Source organism: Natator depressus, chromosome 7 (genome assembly GCF_965152275.1).
Source record: "Natator depressus isolate rNatDep1 chromosome 7, rNatDep2.hap1, whole genome shotgun sequence".
Classification (NCBI taxonomy): Eukaryota; Metazoa; Chordata; order Testudines; family Cheloniidae; genus Natator; species Natator depressus.
In genome coordinates, this window is record NC_134240.1 from 37,025,306 (window position 1) to 37,041,281 (window position 15,976).

The 15,976-nt window shown below is 38.1% G+C and overlaps 1 protein-coding gene across 5 annotated transcripts in view; it reads left to right on the plus strand.

The window, feature by feature from the left end:
- Window positions 1-15,976, plus strand: part of RAF1 (Raf-1 proto-oncogene, serine/threonine kinase) — a 92,614-nt gene that overhangs the window by 796 nt on the left and 75,842 nt on the right. Inside the window, exon 2 of one of the 5 annotated variants that reach the window (XM_074958151.1) lies at window positions 29-93. The exons of 3 other annotated variants lie outside the window; for them this stretch is intronic. The gene's annotated coding sequence lies outside the window, so the exon portion shown is untranslated. Of the gene's footprint in view, window positions 1-28; window positions 94-15,976 lie in introns of those variants that run through there. One more of the 5 variants, XM_074958150.1, reaches the window with a different exon arrangement.

The window sequence follows — 15,976 nt, forward strand, 5'->3', positions numbered from 1 at the left end:
TTTTAATCTCTCCCACACTGTTCATTAGGTCTGGCGGGACAGGTGAGCAATGGGCACCTAGAAGCACCTGGAATGCTACCCTGATAAAGTATGGTATGCTGTTCTGTATTTATCTGTACTGAAATGATCTACTTGGAGCTGTACTAGTACTGCACAGAACTGGGGACTATTGTGCCAAGTATCTAGTGCTGTACAGATGTAGCCCACTAAATCTTACTGTCACCTTGATCTGCTCTACTGCATTGAGAATAGAAAGTGTATGTATCTCTTATATGGTTAAATGAATCAGTTTTTAAACGCAGTGCAAATCACTGTTTGGATATTGGTATTTCAGTTTTGATGCTACATACTTTGGTTTAGCTTAAACCAGTTCTCAGTTGACTTAAGTTCAAATTAAATACACCTTTTGTGAACTGCAATGAGTGTGTCTTTGCAGGGATTTTTTTTTTAGGAATTTAACCAAATATGTTTAAAATTATGACTTTTGTTAAACTGGGGCAACTTTGCCATGTAGACAAGGCCTTTCTCTAGAGCAGTACCTTATGATTATGCGGTTACATAGAGCCCATTTATCTAAGGTTCTGGTAGGCATACAAATGGTCTTCCCCTAAATAGCATCCTCTTGTATAGTTGTCATGTCTTTTGGTGCAGATTCTGAAATTTACATGTCTGTTGTTGCCTTCTACCCTAATAGCCTTGGAATGGCATCCATAAATGAAAGGAGTTCGTCAGAGGCTCTGAGGCCTCAGAACCAATTGAAGTTGGATTGTCAAGCTGGGGATGTGTTCCAGGCCTGTAAGAGGCAGTTGGAGATTGTTTTAAGCATGTAAAGAAGAGCAAGGAAACTGAGTGGGCCCTTGAACATTTTACTTGCCTGGGGCTCTACAGAAACTGAGGCCAGCTGTGGTGGATGGAAAATGCTTGAAAAGAGGGTTAAAAATGATCATCTGCCTTGAAAAGCTTGTAAATAGCTAATATTTAGATAGTGCCCTACAAACATTGACTAATTAATAGGTCTGTTTGTTGTGTGAAGATGAAGTATGCTTGTGGCAAGTTTACATAGGGACATTCAGGAAAATTAATCCAAATTAGCTAAAATTGTGAATTTAAAGCAGATTAGTTAAACAGTATTAAAACCCTGTGTGGGTGCTCTCATTCAGAATTAATATGGTCTTAATTTGATTTAGTTTAAGTAGTTAATGTCTCTCTGTAGACAAACTCTTAGAGTACTTTTGGTCACTAAATTGTGTTGACACAGATAAGAACTTTAACCTATTTCATGAGTGTAACTTATTTAATAATACAAACCTGGCAAAATTGTGTTGGTAACATAGATTTGCAAAGACTGCCTGTAATGGATTATTAAATTTGAAGCACACTCATCATGCAGTTTATGTACATACTCAATATCTCCAAGACTAGATATTTTATTTCACAACAGCAGTAATTTACCCTACTTTCATGTTTACCCGATTTGAGAAATGTGCTACTGCTTTTGGACCAGTCATATCAACTTGATACATACTGTTTGTAATGACAGGATCATGGTGGGGTACTTATGGATATAGGATGAAAAAATGCTCTTATATTTTGTGGCATGTATTTGTTGTAAGAAAACTTTTCTAAAGCAGAAATGTGAGATGTGTTCAATACATACATAGGACAGGTTCTCTCAGTAGACTGACTAGATAATTCATGTCACTGATCAAATATAACAGAGTTCAGTGAGGCAAAAATGCTACCTTTTTGGTCTTTATAAAATTAACTAGATTCTTTTAAGGAATGGGTATAAATTAATTGCTTTTGCAGGTTTGAGATAATTTGAAGTTGGTATGGTATGCCTTGCATAGTTGAATACATGAATAATCTCGGTATGCATTCAGTTATGTATTTGCTCTAGCACTGCTAAAAGGAAAGGCAGAATTTAGACAGACAAAATTTTCTGAACAGTTAATTCTCAGTGGATTACTGGACCTTGCTACTTGCACAGTATTTTTTTTTGTAAATAACTATTTTACTTTGGAAAGCATCGGCTGCATGTTTACTTATTTAGTTACTTGAATATTGCGTTTATACTATAAACGTCGTCTGTTCCATGCAAAGGTGATTTTGTTGGAATTCTGGATGCTAACATTTTATAGTTAAATGGAACATGCCTCTTTTGTGTATTAAAACCCTACTTTGGTTACATTAGAGTCCAGTAAATGAAATACTGTCAGACCAGGTCTGTGCTACAAACTTACATCAGTATAACTACGTCACTCAGGGGTATGAAAAATCCACACCCCTGAGTGATGAGATTATACTGACACCCCCCCCACCCCGTAAATAGCACTATATCCATGGAGACCTGTTGACATAGCTACTGCCTCTTACAGAGGTGGATTAATTACACCTCCCGGAGAAGCTCTCCCATCGGCTTAGTAGTGTCTTCATTAAAGCTGCTGCAGCTTTTTAAGTCTACACCTGCCCTCTGAGAGAAATTTTTGATTGGGTTTAGCCATGATCTCTCAGTAGAGTTCAAAGCTAAGAAATGTAACAACCACGGTTAAATGGACTTTATATCAGTGGACATTTGTTTTCATGGGATATAGTCAATGTTGATTGACTCCAAGTGTTTTCTGGAGGTTTTGCCGCCTTTGTGGTGAGGAAAATTTAGCTTTTCAAAACTAGGATTGCAATACAAAAATTGTCTAGATTCTCTCATGAGCAATACAAAAATATATCCAACTGACTTTGTTTGCCGTTGCAGGTGTGTCTAAGTTTTGCCATTCTTCTCTAGTGCCTGCTCCAAAAACAGATATCCTGCTTACTGAAATAAATGGAGCAGAGCATACATTCTAACCAGTCAAAGCTGATTTGTTTTAACTTTAGACAAAACAGTTAGGCAATGGGCCTTTCATGTAATGTACTAATATATATGGCAATACTGGTTTGTTTCCTTTCCACTCTCGGGGAAATCAGATTTAGGTTTGTATCTGGAGACCATTCTGATATTTAGCTTGATCTTTCTGTTCTGCAATTTTATTCCGTTTTACCCTTCTATTGAATTGTTACATTGGCTATACTTTGTGAGGCCTGCTGTCTGCATATTTCAGTTATGTATTTCAGTGCTGCCTAGCTTCTCCTCTTTTTATTGTTATGTTAGATTGTTCCAATTCAGATCCCAAATTGGGTGTTGCATTGCATCTTTGTTGTTGGTTTGACCCAAAACTGTTTCTTTTCTTTTGTAAATTACTCACAAAAGGGTGTTAATTTGTATTGCATTCCAGTTGATGTACGTAGTATTACTTAAGAACAGTTGGGACATCTTATAAGTATATTTTTAGATCACAAACTGAAGGAGGTTGCTTCACTGACTTGCAGCTGGGTGTGGTGAAGGGTTAACCATATTAATTAAAGTTGGCTCAGAATTTTAGACTTTTAATATAATGGGGGCTCAGAATTGCTTTTCTTAACTGTCTTTGGAGAGCAAGCTAGAATTTTGAAAATCATTGTTTAGGGAATGTTGAGGGAATTGCTCAATGGAGATGCAAAGCTGGAGACTTAGCAAGAAAGAGACGGGCATTGCCCTGCTTCATGAAGCGAGATGGTCCCCTCTTCTCTCTTCCTACCTCCTGGAAGACTTGGGGAGAGTGGGAAACTCCATTCTGTGTTGCACTCCTACTGCTAAATCCCTTTCTCGCTCCTCAGAGGAAGGGTATTGTGATTTTTATTCCCTGATCACTGCTCCTTGCTCTGTCTAAACCTATGGGTAAACCAGACAGTGGCTTGCTGAGGTGGTAGAACGACTGTTCGTATTCATTGCTTGTAAAGCATGCCAGATAATTACTAGCTTGTGGTAGGTATGAAAGGAGGGAACCAAAAGGGTCCAGGAGGAGGGCAATGCTGTGATGAGAGGCCATCTACATGGGAATGAGAGGATACTAAGATGCTGTCTCTAGGCTCTGCTATGGGGGCCTCCTTCAGATCAGCATTTGGTAGTACATATCTTAAGGACCTTTTGCCTTCCTCCCTGTAGTTTTCCGGAAGGGAGATGGAGCTTACTCCCCCCCCCCCGCCCCCCATGGCCTCTTGGCTGCTACAAGGGAAGTAGACATCCACTGCTGTTGTACTGTTCCCTCAGCCCAGGCTCCTCACTGCTGCAAGGGGAAGGAAGAAGAGGTTTTAATTTGTAATTCTTGGGTCCATGTCTCCTGTGAATACCTCTTGTGTCAGCTGCTACTGCTGTCCAGAGTTTCCCAAGCCACAACAGTAGCTCAGACTACATGATTCTTAAATTTCACTGATGCCCATAGGATTCTGAATAGCAACAGTGATACAAGTCTTAACTTCATTGTGGTCTTGCTTGACAAAGTGATGAGCAACAGTAGAGGCACACTTGTTGCCTGTAAGCTTAAGAAGGCAAAACTGCCTGGTTCTGATTCGGTTTGTGTTTGAAAGGTTATCTTTGCAACTAAAGGTATTAGAAACTTTGTAAAAATGAAAGCTTAGATTGTGCAGAAATTGATATAGGGCCTCCTGCTCGTCAGAACAAACTTCCCACTCACTGTGGACATCTGGATTTTTTAGTTGGCTGTATACATCTGTTTACCAGTCTGGCCTGCCAGCGCAAGTGTGTGTCATGAAATAGAGAATTAAGGATCTGAGGAGTTAAAAGAAAACTGTACTGATTTTGTTTAGCCTAGCAAAATCGGATATTATTACGTACATGAAGAAATTATGTGTACTTGAAAATAAATTTTAATATTAGAGGTTTGGCATTTGCAATTTTATCTAATAAAACCTCTAATAAAAAAGTTTTGAGTCTTTCTAGTCTCCTCAAATATTTTTTGTATTTAAATGGGTTTCTCTCTGTCCTCCCCTGGTTGTTTTTTAGTTGTAATGTTCTCTGTCAACTCACTAATTGTTTGTGAAAGTTGCTGGTCTGTTTGACATCAGTAGAAGTCTGGAAAAGTCCTTGATTTATGTAGAAAATAGTATCATGTACAGAAGCTTCTACTAACTTGCAAAAGTCCAGATTGGGGCAAGGCATATCTCTAGGGTTGAGAACATAGTTCAATCTCCATGGCCAAACTAGGTATTTGTAAGTTTAAAGTTCCATATCCAATTACTAATCTGCCTATTTTTCTAAATTTTTATGTCCTTTATTCTGCTAATATTTTCCTTCCTCTTCTTGAATCTCAATCTCTCTCTCTAATTTAGGGCATTTCTGTAATGCACCACTTTCTTATTTTAGTCTTCTTATCTCAAAGATCCTGGATTATGGATACTTCATTTGCTGAAGAACTGGACCTGGTTCTCTCTGCAGTGTTTAGAATGTTCCTTTCAGTCTGCTTGGGAGGATTTCTAGAGAAAAACATACACTTCACTTCTTACCTCCTTCTGTTCTCTGTCCTGTTCCTCTCCTGGGATGAGTTTCTCCGTAATGCAGTCACTTTCTACCTATTGGACTGATGAGTGATGTACCACAATCTTTGTTCTCTTTGCCTTCTTCCACTTGTAAAATTCTTCTCCTTTTCCCCGCTGTCTAGTTTGTAGAGCACTTTGGTAGCATAAGGAGAAACTTGCCTGTGCTGTTTTTCTGTGCCACTTCCTTTGTGGCTGGAGCACAGAGAAACAGATGAGGAATGAGTAGTCCTCTTCAGTTCACTATAGCTGAATAAATATTATGTTCAGGAGCACAGTTGGGATAGTTTCACAGTGTAATGTAACAAATGCAGGAAAGATTGGTGTGGAGTGGAAGGAGACTGTATTTTCACTATCTTGCATGTAAACTAGCCACTAATTGAAAAATGACAGGTTTCAGAGTAGCAGCCGTGTTAGTCTGTATCCGCAAAACGAACAGGAGTACTTGTGGCACCTTAGAGACTAAAATATATTAGACCATAAGCTTTCGTGGGCTACAGCCCACTTCATCGGATGCATAGAATGGAACATATAGTAAGAAGATATATATATCTTCCCAATGAAGTGGGCTGTAGCCCTTGAAAGCTTATGCTCTAATATATTTTAGTCTCTAAGGTGCCACAAGTACTCCTGTTCTTTTTAATTGAAAAATGTTTTTGATGTATTAATAAGAATTTGATTTTTTTTTTAAACCTGTGGGTCACTCTTTTACTGAAAGTTGACCTCATTTGTAACAGGATGTGGACCTGATGTTAGGTCGAAACCCAGTTTCTAGCCACAATTCTAAAACCATAAAATTAACTTCAAAGTTGTAAAATACTTACTGTAAGACAACTTTGAAATTGACCTTTCAATGCATTCTGATGGAATCTGAGTTTTCTCAGTTCTAAACTACTTTTAACCTTGTACGATGGCTGTTTTCTTTGTAAGTTCCATCATATTTTATATAGTTAAATTACTGTCTCTTAATTGTGATTTTAGTGGTTAGAATATCTTTTGTTACATTACAGACTTGGTTTAAAAGAAGACTGGAAAGTTAAACAGAGGATGACAAACATGCCAAAACCTCTTCTCCCCCTCTCGCCCCTCCCTTCCCCCAGAAAAGCTTGAAGTGTAACTTCTTTAGAGCAGAGAATATCTTTCTGTATGATTGGACGGGCTTAGTTCATTGTGCGTGCTATTGGAATACAAATAATAAATATTTTAAAAACCAGTGTTTGTCATCAGTCTTAAATGAGTTAAATGTTTTTGCATTGTTTGTTTATCCAAGAAAGATGAAAAGAAGCTTTAATAGTGCCTGAGGCCCTACACTCAACTTGATGGCATTTGTTTGTCATATGATACATTTTGAACATTGCCACATCCAGTGAATTCTAAAATTTCAGGGAATGGTTTAAGTATTGGGGCAGAACATTGCCGATTTTGATGAAAATCGGAAAACCAGAAGGAGGAAATGGGGGACCTAGCAGCTTCAACTACTCTTGTCTATAGATCAACTATTAACGCTTCCCACCATAATAATACCTCACCCCATCACTTCTCAGGCCTGCCCATGGTCCCAACAGGGTTTAAAATGTTAACACCCTGAATGACTGACTTCCCAGGCAGAAAGAAATAAAATAATGGTGGGAGAGGGAATAGAGAATGGGGTTGAACACAGAGCCCTTGACATAAAACAGAGGGAGGTAGTGGGGATTGCAGGGAGTTCCTGAAATAGAACAGGAGGGAAGGGAGGAATACAAGTGACTCCTGTGTGTGTAGAGTGAGCTTGTCCTACAGAAGCAGAGCATTTTGAGCCTCTTGTTTTACGGTTTGGTTATCTCAAATGACAAAATACAAGGTTCTAGACTCATAATTCATTTTTATGAAACTGTAGGGATGTCAGTGTAGAACTTGCAGATAGGCAATAATGATTTGCGAAAAAAGTAAAGGCACAGTAATGTAGTGGTTTTAAATTTAACTGAAGGTGAGTTACTTCCCGGTCTTACTTTTCTAGTCTCAAGCTTTAAGTTTACTGTGTTTAATGTGTAGCACATGCATAGGCAGTTAAGTTATGAAAAGAGAGCCAGCTTATGTTGCAATCTAAGCAGTGGCCATATAGTGGAAAGATTCCCCTTTGGCATGTTCACTAGTGCTATTTTTACCTATTCCAGTAAGATCTGCCCATATGATTTTAAACTACAGGACAGTGACTGGAATTACTTTGTTTTACCAATTTACAGTATACGCTGAAGAGAGTGTTATGAGAGAGTGTTAACCAGATGCTGCCAACCTAAAATCACATATGTCAGAACATAGTTTATATTGTCACAAATAAAATGACCACTACAGCTGAAAGAAATACTTTTCTCCATTTCTTTTGTTTTGTGTACTTTGTATTTGACAGAAGCTTGTCAATAGTCACTTTGAGAGATTCCCTTGTTAAGTATTGAGATTCCCTTGTTGAGTATTTCCCTTGTTTGTTTTTTACTCCCGCAGCAACTAGGGAGAAACATTTTTAAAAAGAGCCAATATGATTGTAAAACAACAGCAGTTGGCCTCGTGGCACAGGAATGGGCATAGTGTCTGAAACTGTTAACCTGAAATTTAAGTCAATTAAAAAAAGTTTTGTTTATATTCTGCAAAATCTATAGCCTAAGATTCTTCATTCACCAGGGAAAACGTTCCACACTGTGAGTAGATTTTTCAAGTCCTGCCAGAGATGAAACGCTTCAACTAGAAGACTGATAATAGTGAAAATTGGAGCATATAATGAAAACACTACTTCTGTTATCACTGTAGTGTTGCAAAAGTAATAGGCTAATAGAAAATACCACATATATACAAGTTATTGCCATGTAACGCTAACTTTGACTTTTCTAACTTTCATGATTATGTAATCTTAACTACAACACTGCACTGTTGTTTTTTTTGAACTTATTTAATATAATAGGCCTTTATTTTGAATAGATGTGCTGCTTTCTAACAGTGTTGGCAGGTATTGTGATTTAAAACTTTCCTGATTGCAAACTGTTGGGCATGCTATTTTTGGACTTTAGAAATGTATATTTATGGTAAGCAGAATTTTAAAAGTTACAATATCAGGTAAAAAAATCAAATAAGCTTAAATGAATTTTTTAAAATGCAAAGTGATGAACTTATAGACAGAAACAGTACTCTGTTTTGCTTTTATAATGAACGTACTGAGTTGATTTTTAAACAAGAACATTACAAGAGGTTTTTATTAAAATGGTCTTTATTTCTATTTAGTTGGTACAGACAAAATTGTTAAGAACAAAACATGTTAATTTTTCTCAAATTAATGTGGAACATTGCTATAATTTACGAAGTTGTTGATCTGATTAAACAAATGGCTTGTGTGTGTATGCATCTGTTGGTTCCCACTGAAAAGCAAGAACAGGCTGGCTTTTTTGGTTTACATTTGTTTTCATTAAAAAGAAAAGGAGTACTTGTGGCACCTTAGAGACTAACAAATTTATTTGAGCATAAGCTTTCGTGAGCTACAGCTCACTTCCTCCTGAAATGCTTGTCTTTGTAGCAAAGTGTGTGCAGTATGTAATTGGAAAAATGTGCATGTCAAAAGTGGCAGGTAGGTCAATTCAGTTTTAACCTGCTTTCAAAATAAGCGGACTCTGTGACTTGAAAAATAATATATTTTTTTTAAATTCTGTGTTGTCCGGAGTTTGCTGCTTCAGACTAGTGTCCTGCAGCTTTCAGCTCTTCAGGTGATAGAGAGCTCATTTCTGGCTAGAAACATCCTGGGATTACAAAGTCCTATCTTTGAAATTCTGTTTCTGTTCTACTTCCTGACCTTCCATGGGATTTTTACCCTCTGACTCAGGGCTTGTCTACACTGGCAATGTACAGCTCTGCAACTTTCTCGCTAAGGGGTGTGAAAAAGCACCCCCCTGAGCGCAGCAAGTTTCAGCTCTGTAAAGCTCCAGTATAGACAATGCACCAGTGCTGGGAGCCGCGCCCCTTGTGGAGGTGATTTTTTTAGAGCGCTTGGAGAGCTCTCCCAGCGCTCTGCTGCTACCACACAAGCCACGTTAAAGCACTGCCAAGGCAGCGCTTTAGCGTTGCCAATGTAGACTAGCCCTCAGTCAGTGTTGGATTATTTTAGGAAGTGTATGTTTAGTCCAAAATGGGGATTCTGGGTCCCAAAAGTATTTTTACTCCTTTTAGCTTTCCAGCAGCACTAATGAGAACTAACAGCTTTTCTGATTGATGCTTGGTTTACAGTTCTTCCTTTGCCCAATCTGAGCCTCATGTCTTAATTATTAAGACCTGTCTGGGTTTCCTAGAAATTTTTTCTCGTCATGTGCAGGTTTGTTTAAGTATAACTACTTTTATGGCCCTCAGAGTTCTAGTTTGGTACTGCATTTTCTTGAACCAGTGCTTGGCAACAACAGCCTCAATTCAGCAAGGTGCTTAATTGTAGGAACTTTACACAGGAGTAATCCTATTGCTGATCAGCAAAACACTTAGCAAGTGCTTGACTTGACTTCAGTGAGATTTAAGCATGATACTTTGAGTAAAAGTGAAATTAATTAAGGGCTTTAGCATCCTGCTGAATTGGGGACAGCATTACAATTAATTGTGTGATATGTGGAGATCAATCTAGCCTTATAAATTCAGTGTCTTTCCACTGAAATGTTGCTTAAAAATGACTGATAATTCCTTACCTAAGGCTTAGAAGGTCCTGAAAACTTGCCATGATAGTGTAGGAGGAAATAAAATTAACTCCTATGTTAAGGTAATACGTGTAATATCCAAGTAATCGTTTCAGTGTGGTGTATTATACAGCTGTCATATTTATGTTTTTGAATACCTCTGCTTTTTGTTTATATTCACCAGGTGTTGTACCTCAGGGTTTCATTCCCTAGGACTCCAGTCACTTTTACTAAAGATTAAAAGTATAGATTCCTTTTCCATTCCGCATGAGTCCTGGCTCACTTTCCTGTAGGAAGGGCCATCTCTTCAGTGTCATTTGCTATGCATGCACTCTTTGGCTATTGAATAAAATGTGGCTCGGGGCTTTTCAGAAATACCTGACATCTGGTATGATAGCTATAGTTGTGCAGATTTGTGTTTTGTAAGACATACACAGTTTGGGTGAAGTGCAGTGTAACCATAGTTTTTAATCAGTCTTGTACAATATTTTGCTTTGTGCACCTGATAGTGCAGAAGGTTAGTTTTGTCCCTTATTTACATGTTCTGTTTCTCTTGATAGCATCTATCTTTCTGCACAAGTGTAGGTCTGTCACAAATAATGGTAAGCCTCATTAACTTGTAATTTGGATTTCCAGACTTGCCATAAATCCTGGTTGCAGCAGCATTTTGTAAGTGGACATTGCTCTTCCTTTGCACCAAGAAGTCTATTATGAGGAAGACCTCTTTTGAAGTAGAGTTTGTCATTAGGTTCATGGAATTTGGAGCAATTGAAGAAGCATCCCTATAAAATAAATCTTTATAATTCAGGAAAATGTGCGCAAAGGATGGTGTGGGGCATCACGGCTTACCATACCAAATAGAGGTGGAATTCTTTGAGAACACCATCTAGAACATACTTTCTGGACACTTGTGAGGGTATATTAACAAATGACTGACAGAATAGCAAACAGCTTTTTCCCATGTAGGATCTGGAGCTTCTAATTGAATCAAGTATTTGTTTACCATTTTATGTAGGCTGCTTTGTTCACCCTTCTAGTATGGTAAACTGTAAAATAAGAATAATAAAAGTGGTTACAGAGCTGTCCAAACAGTTTGGAGCTAATAAAACTCTAGAGTATTATCGTGTGTTCGGTTTCTACAACCTGAGCCAAACCTATCTTGACCCATGCCCAGATGTATTTTAAAAGCAATTAATGTAGAAGAATGTGAAAACTCTCTTGTTCTTTCTACTTTGATGACTCAGGAAAATAGTTAATTGTGAGTTAGTTGGTTCATTGCATCCTATTTTGTGTTGGTGTGTAAACATAATATATCATAGTGTCTAGTGATTTGTAAGTATCATAGTAGAAAGGAAAAGGTCTTTCTCGAATACAGACTAACACGGCTGCTACTCTGAAACCTGTCATAGTAGAAAGGCTTTTCTTAGGCAGTATTGTATCCTAACTATTTTTATTTGGTCCCCATTTTTTGTAAGATAATACAATATAGCACCATGTCTTTTATCCTTGTATTTGTTGGCATGCTCTGTAAACAAACAGTCCCATTTGACTCAGTTGTAGTTTCAAGAGCACAAACATCAACTTTGAACAAATAGCTTTCTGGCTTTTTTTAGTGTGAAAGTGTTATAAAAATAAGGTCAATTTTTATGAAATATTTACTCATTTGAGCTTTATTTTAAGTTTTAGAAACATCTATATCCCTTAACAGCTAGTTGCTTTAAAAGCAATAATGTTTTTGTTCTGATGAAGTTAAAGCAATATATTGTACTGAAGTGGGCTCCTCTCAGCTAATTAAGGCCTGGATAAATGGAAGTCTTGCATTGCTTCCTGAAGCTCACCAAACTTAGTTTTAAAAAAAGAAAACCAAAAACCAACCACGTTTGGTGGTGGTAAAGGAGACCTGCGGAGGAATTGTTAAAAAGTGGATTTGCAGCATCTTCTGCTTTTTCTTTTTTTTTTTTTTTTTTTTAATTAAGGTGGCCTGAAAGATCCCTTTAAAAAGAAAATTATTTGCTTTTACCCTAGGTCTTGCCTACACTTAGTTTTACCAGCACAGCTATATGTTGGTAGGGGGTAATGGTGGTTTTTTTTTTTTTCCCCCCTGACAAAGTTATTCAGCGACAAGCCTTATATAGATATAAAGTGCTTTATATTGATATTCGGATTTGGGAACCAAAAGAAGCCATAAGTTATATTTGTATAAGCCCTTTTATACTGATGTAAGCACATCCAGAATAGAGGTGTTTTTGCCACTTTAACAATGCCAGGATAGTTAAGGCAGCAAAACTTATAAGTGTAGACAAACTCCTAGAAATATGAGGAAATAAATTCTGGCCATCCCTGAGGTTTGCCCTTGTGGATGGTTTGGAACAGGTGTATTTTTAACTTTTGCATCTTACTTGGATGGGCAATGGTGAAAAGATAGTTATTGCAGTTAATAGATTTAGCAAAAATGAAAACCAAAGTTTTGAATAGTGTGACCACTATGACCTTTGTAGCTTAATTTTCACTCTTTTTGTGATGTTGACGCTTCTCTAGTTCCAGTCATCTTAGTTTTCCAGGTGAGATAGAACCTGCATTTGTAACATTTAAAAAAAAGAAAAGAAAAAGAAAACCAAGAAGGAGGGGGAAAAAACCTCTTGAAATAATTTGGAGGGAACCCCTCTCACCATCTTCATACATCATAAAGAAGCAAGAGAGTAATAAGCCCAGTCTTTCCTTTGCAATTCATTTAGTGTGTCAGTGCCATCTTATGCTCCTTCTTCTTGCTCTTTGTTAAATGGAGTTTGTGTATATTGTGTCTAAATTATTCTCCATTGAAAAGTCTGTTATGGAATGTAACTTTTTTATGCATAATGTAAACACGTTAAAAGAGAATGAAGAACAAAGAAGGAAAGAGGAAAACCACCAACCACCCTAGAAATAAAAAAGTTAAAGAAGTAATGAACATCAAAAAGGAAATGTCTCTTCCCATCAATAAAAGTATAAAAATGCAAAAATCCTGCTTGCTGCTCTTCTCTATGAGGTCATGGGGCTGGAACGGAGTCTTCTTTTTTTCAATACTAAATATGTCAATTTGTTTAACCTTTCCTCATAGACCATGTGTTTTTTTTTAAAAAACCTTTTATTTTTTTTCCTCCCTTCTGGACAATATCCAATGTGTCCATATCTTTCCTAAAGTGTGGCATCCAGAAGTGGACACTGTACTCCAGCTGAGGCCTTACCACTGTGAGCAGAGCAGGAAAATTATCTCCCGTGTCTTACATACATACTTTATCTACCTGTATGCAAAGGGTAGGAAGAGAGTAATTCCACTTCCCTCCCTCAGCAGAGACCCCTCTCCTTTGCTGGCTGTATTGCTGCTAGAGGAGCTGTAATGGGGAATTTTCTGTGTGCCAGGCTCACCATCCTCTCGGTGCTGATTTTGTTTGTGATGAAGGACTGACAAAATCTCTTACCATCTGTATAGACTCCCACAATGAGTTAATCTACCATGTCCTGAGCCTGGTACAGCTGATTTGACTGCCCACAATGTACGATGTCATAGCTTTAAACTGGATAATTCAAGGGAAATTATTTTTGTTACCTTGAAATTACTTTGCATCTAGAATATCCGGTCTGGTTTTTTTTTTCTGGCTTGTAAAAGGTAAATGTTTAGTCTGAACAGCTAACAATTTCACACTTCCTTGCCAATGAGTGTTTAGTCTGGTGATCGAGAAGTCTGGAAGCTCTCATGATGTATAGTTAATATGAAGTTTGAGATTTGTAAAATGTCTTTTTCCTTCTCTTTCTTTTTACTGTTGTACAAAGATTTAAATATAACTTTCCCCACAACTTGTCACTTCCACCTGGTTAGCCAACTGATAAAGTTACACATGGTTTTTAATCAAACATGTTAGTACACAAGGGGAAAGCATAGAAGATGAACACTTTTGAAACAAAATCTGTTTAAATATAAGATTTTTCTAGGAGGAATGAGGATTTTAAAAAAAACAAACAAAAAACAGTTCCTGTCTCAGGCATAAAGATCACCAAATTATCCATCAGCATCTTTGGTTGTTTAGTTTAACTCTGTGGTCTTTTTTGATATGTTTTTTGTTTCTTCAGTGTAATAGTTAAAAATTGAGGGTGGTATAGAGGGTTTTTTTGGTACAGAAAAGCTTTGAACACTTACCTGCTTGGGTGTTTATTTTCTTATTATGCAAGATATAACACATACGTTTTGAATTTATTTTTAAACTATGAAGGTTGGCAGATGAGACTAAAGGCATGGTAATAGAAAATGTTTTAAATATAATTATAGTGCATGAGTTTTGTTCAACTGAACTGCATGAGTCTAAATACAGCATATTTCAGAAACTCACTTTTAAAAATTTTTTGCGATGTTCTCTATTTGTACAAAACAATCAAAACTGATGTAAACAAATATACAAACAATATCCATCTTCAGAAAGGCATTTGTTTTCATTAGACAGTGATAATAGTTACCTAAAGCTAAGTGCGCAGTCTTCAGTGTGTTAATTTTGACCTTTTACCCAGCAGCCTGCTTTCTTTTTGCTTATATTATTATAATTCAATTGATAATTGTTAATGATTTGTTCTGGTTCAAAAATATGAACAAATCCTAGAAATGCAGGACTGGATTATAGCTCAATCCCTTTGAGATTTTAAAAGGTATTTACTCTGAATCAGTATTATAGGGTATGTCTACACTAGAAATGCTACAGTAGCACAGCTCCAGCGCTGAAGCTGCAATGCTATAGCATAGATACTACAGTGATGGAAGGAGTTCTTCATCATCATTACACATATTGAATCTATTTCCCCATGTTAAGTATCCTTGCACCTTCTTGTCAACTGTCTATATGGGCCATCTAGATTATCACTACAAAAGTTTTTTCTCCTGCTGATAATAGCTCATCTTAATTAATTAGCCTCTTACAGTTTGTATGGCAACTTCCACCTTCTCTGTGTGTGTATCTGTGTGTATAATATTATATATATTATACACACACACATAATATTATATATATATATTATACACACATATAATCTTACTATATGTTCCATTCTATGCATCCGATGAAGTGGGCTGTAGCCCACGAATGCTTATGCTCTAATAAATGTTAGTCTCTAAGGTGCCACAAGTACTCCTGTTCTTTTTGCGGATACAGACTAACACGGCTGCTACTCTGAAATGAATGACTGTAGTAAAATCCACCTCTCCAAGAGGTGGTAGCTAGTTTGACAGAAGACTTTGTCTTTCAACCTGGCACTGTCTATGCTGGAGCTTAGGTCGCCTTAGCTACATCTCTCAAACAATATAGCTAGGTCGACCTAGCTCTCTAGGGTAGACCAACCCTTAATCCAGGGATGGGCAAATTTACTGGCCTGAGGGCCACATCTGAGAATAGAAATTGTATGGCAGGCCATGAATGCTCACAAAATTGGGGTTGGGGTGCAGGAGGGGTGAGGCCTCTGGTTGGCGGTGTGGGCTCTGGGGTGGGGCCAGAAATGAGTTCAGGGTGCAGGAGGGGGCTCCAGGCTGGGGTGGGGGAGAGGAGTGCCAGGGGGAGGGGAGCGAGGGCTCTGGCTGGAGGTGCGGGCTCTGGGGTGGGGCTGGGGATGAGGGGTTTTGGGTGCAGGAGGGTGCTCTGGGCTGGGTTCGAAGGGGATCAGGGGGTTGGGGTGCAGGCTCCAGGCTGCGCTTACCTCCAGGCTGTGCTTACCTCAAGCGGCTCCTGGAAGCAGTGGCATGTCCCTTCTCCTGCTCCTATGCGAGGCGTGTTCCAGCAGTTCTGCACGCTGCCCTGCACGGCCAATGGGAGCTGCAGGGGCAGCGCTTGGGGTGGGGGCAGGGGGCAGAGCGGAGGCCCCTGGCTGCCCCTATGTGT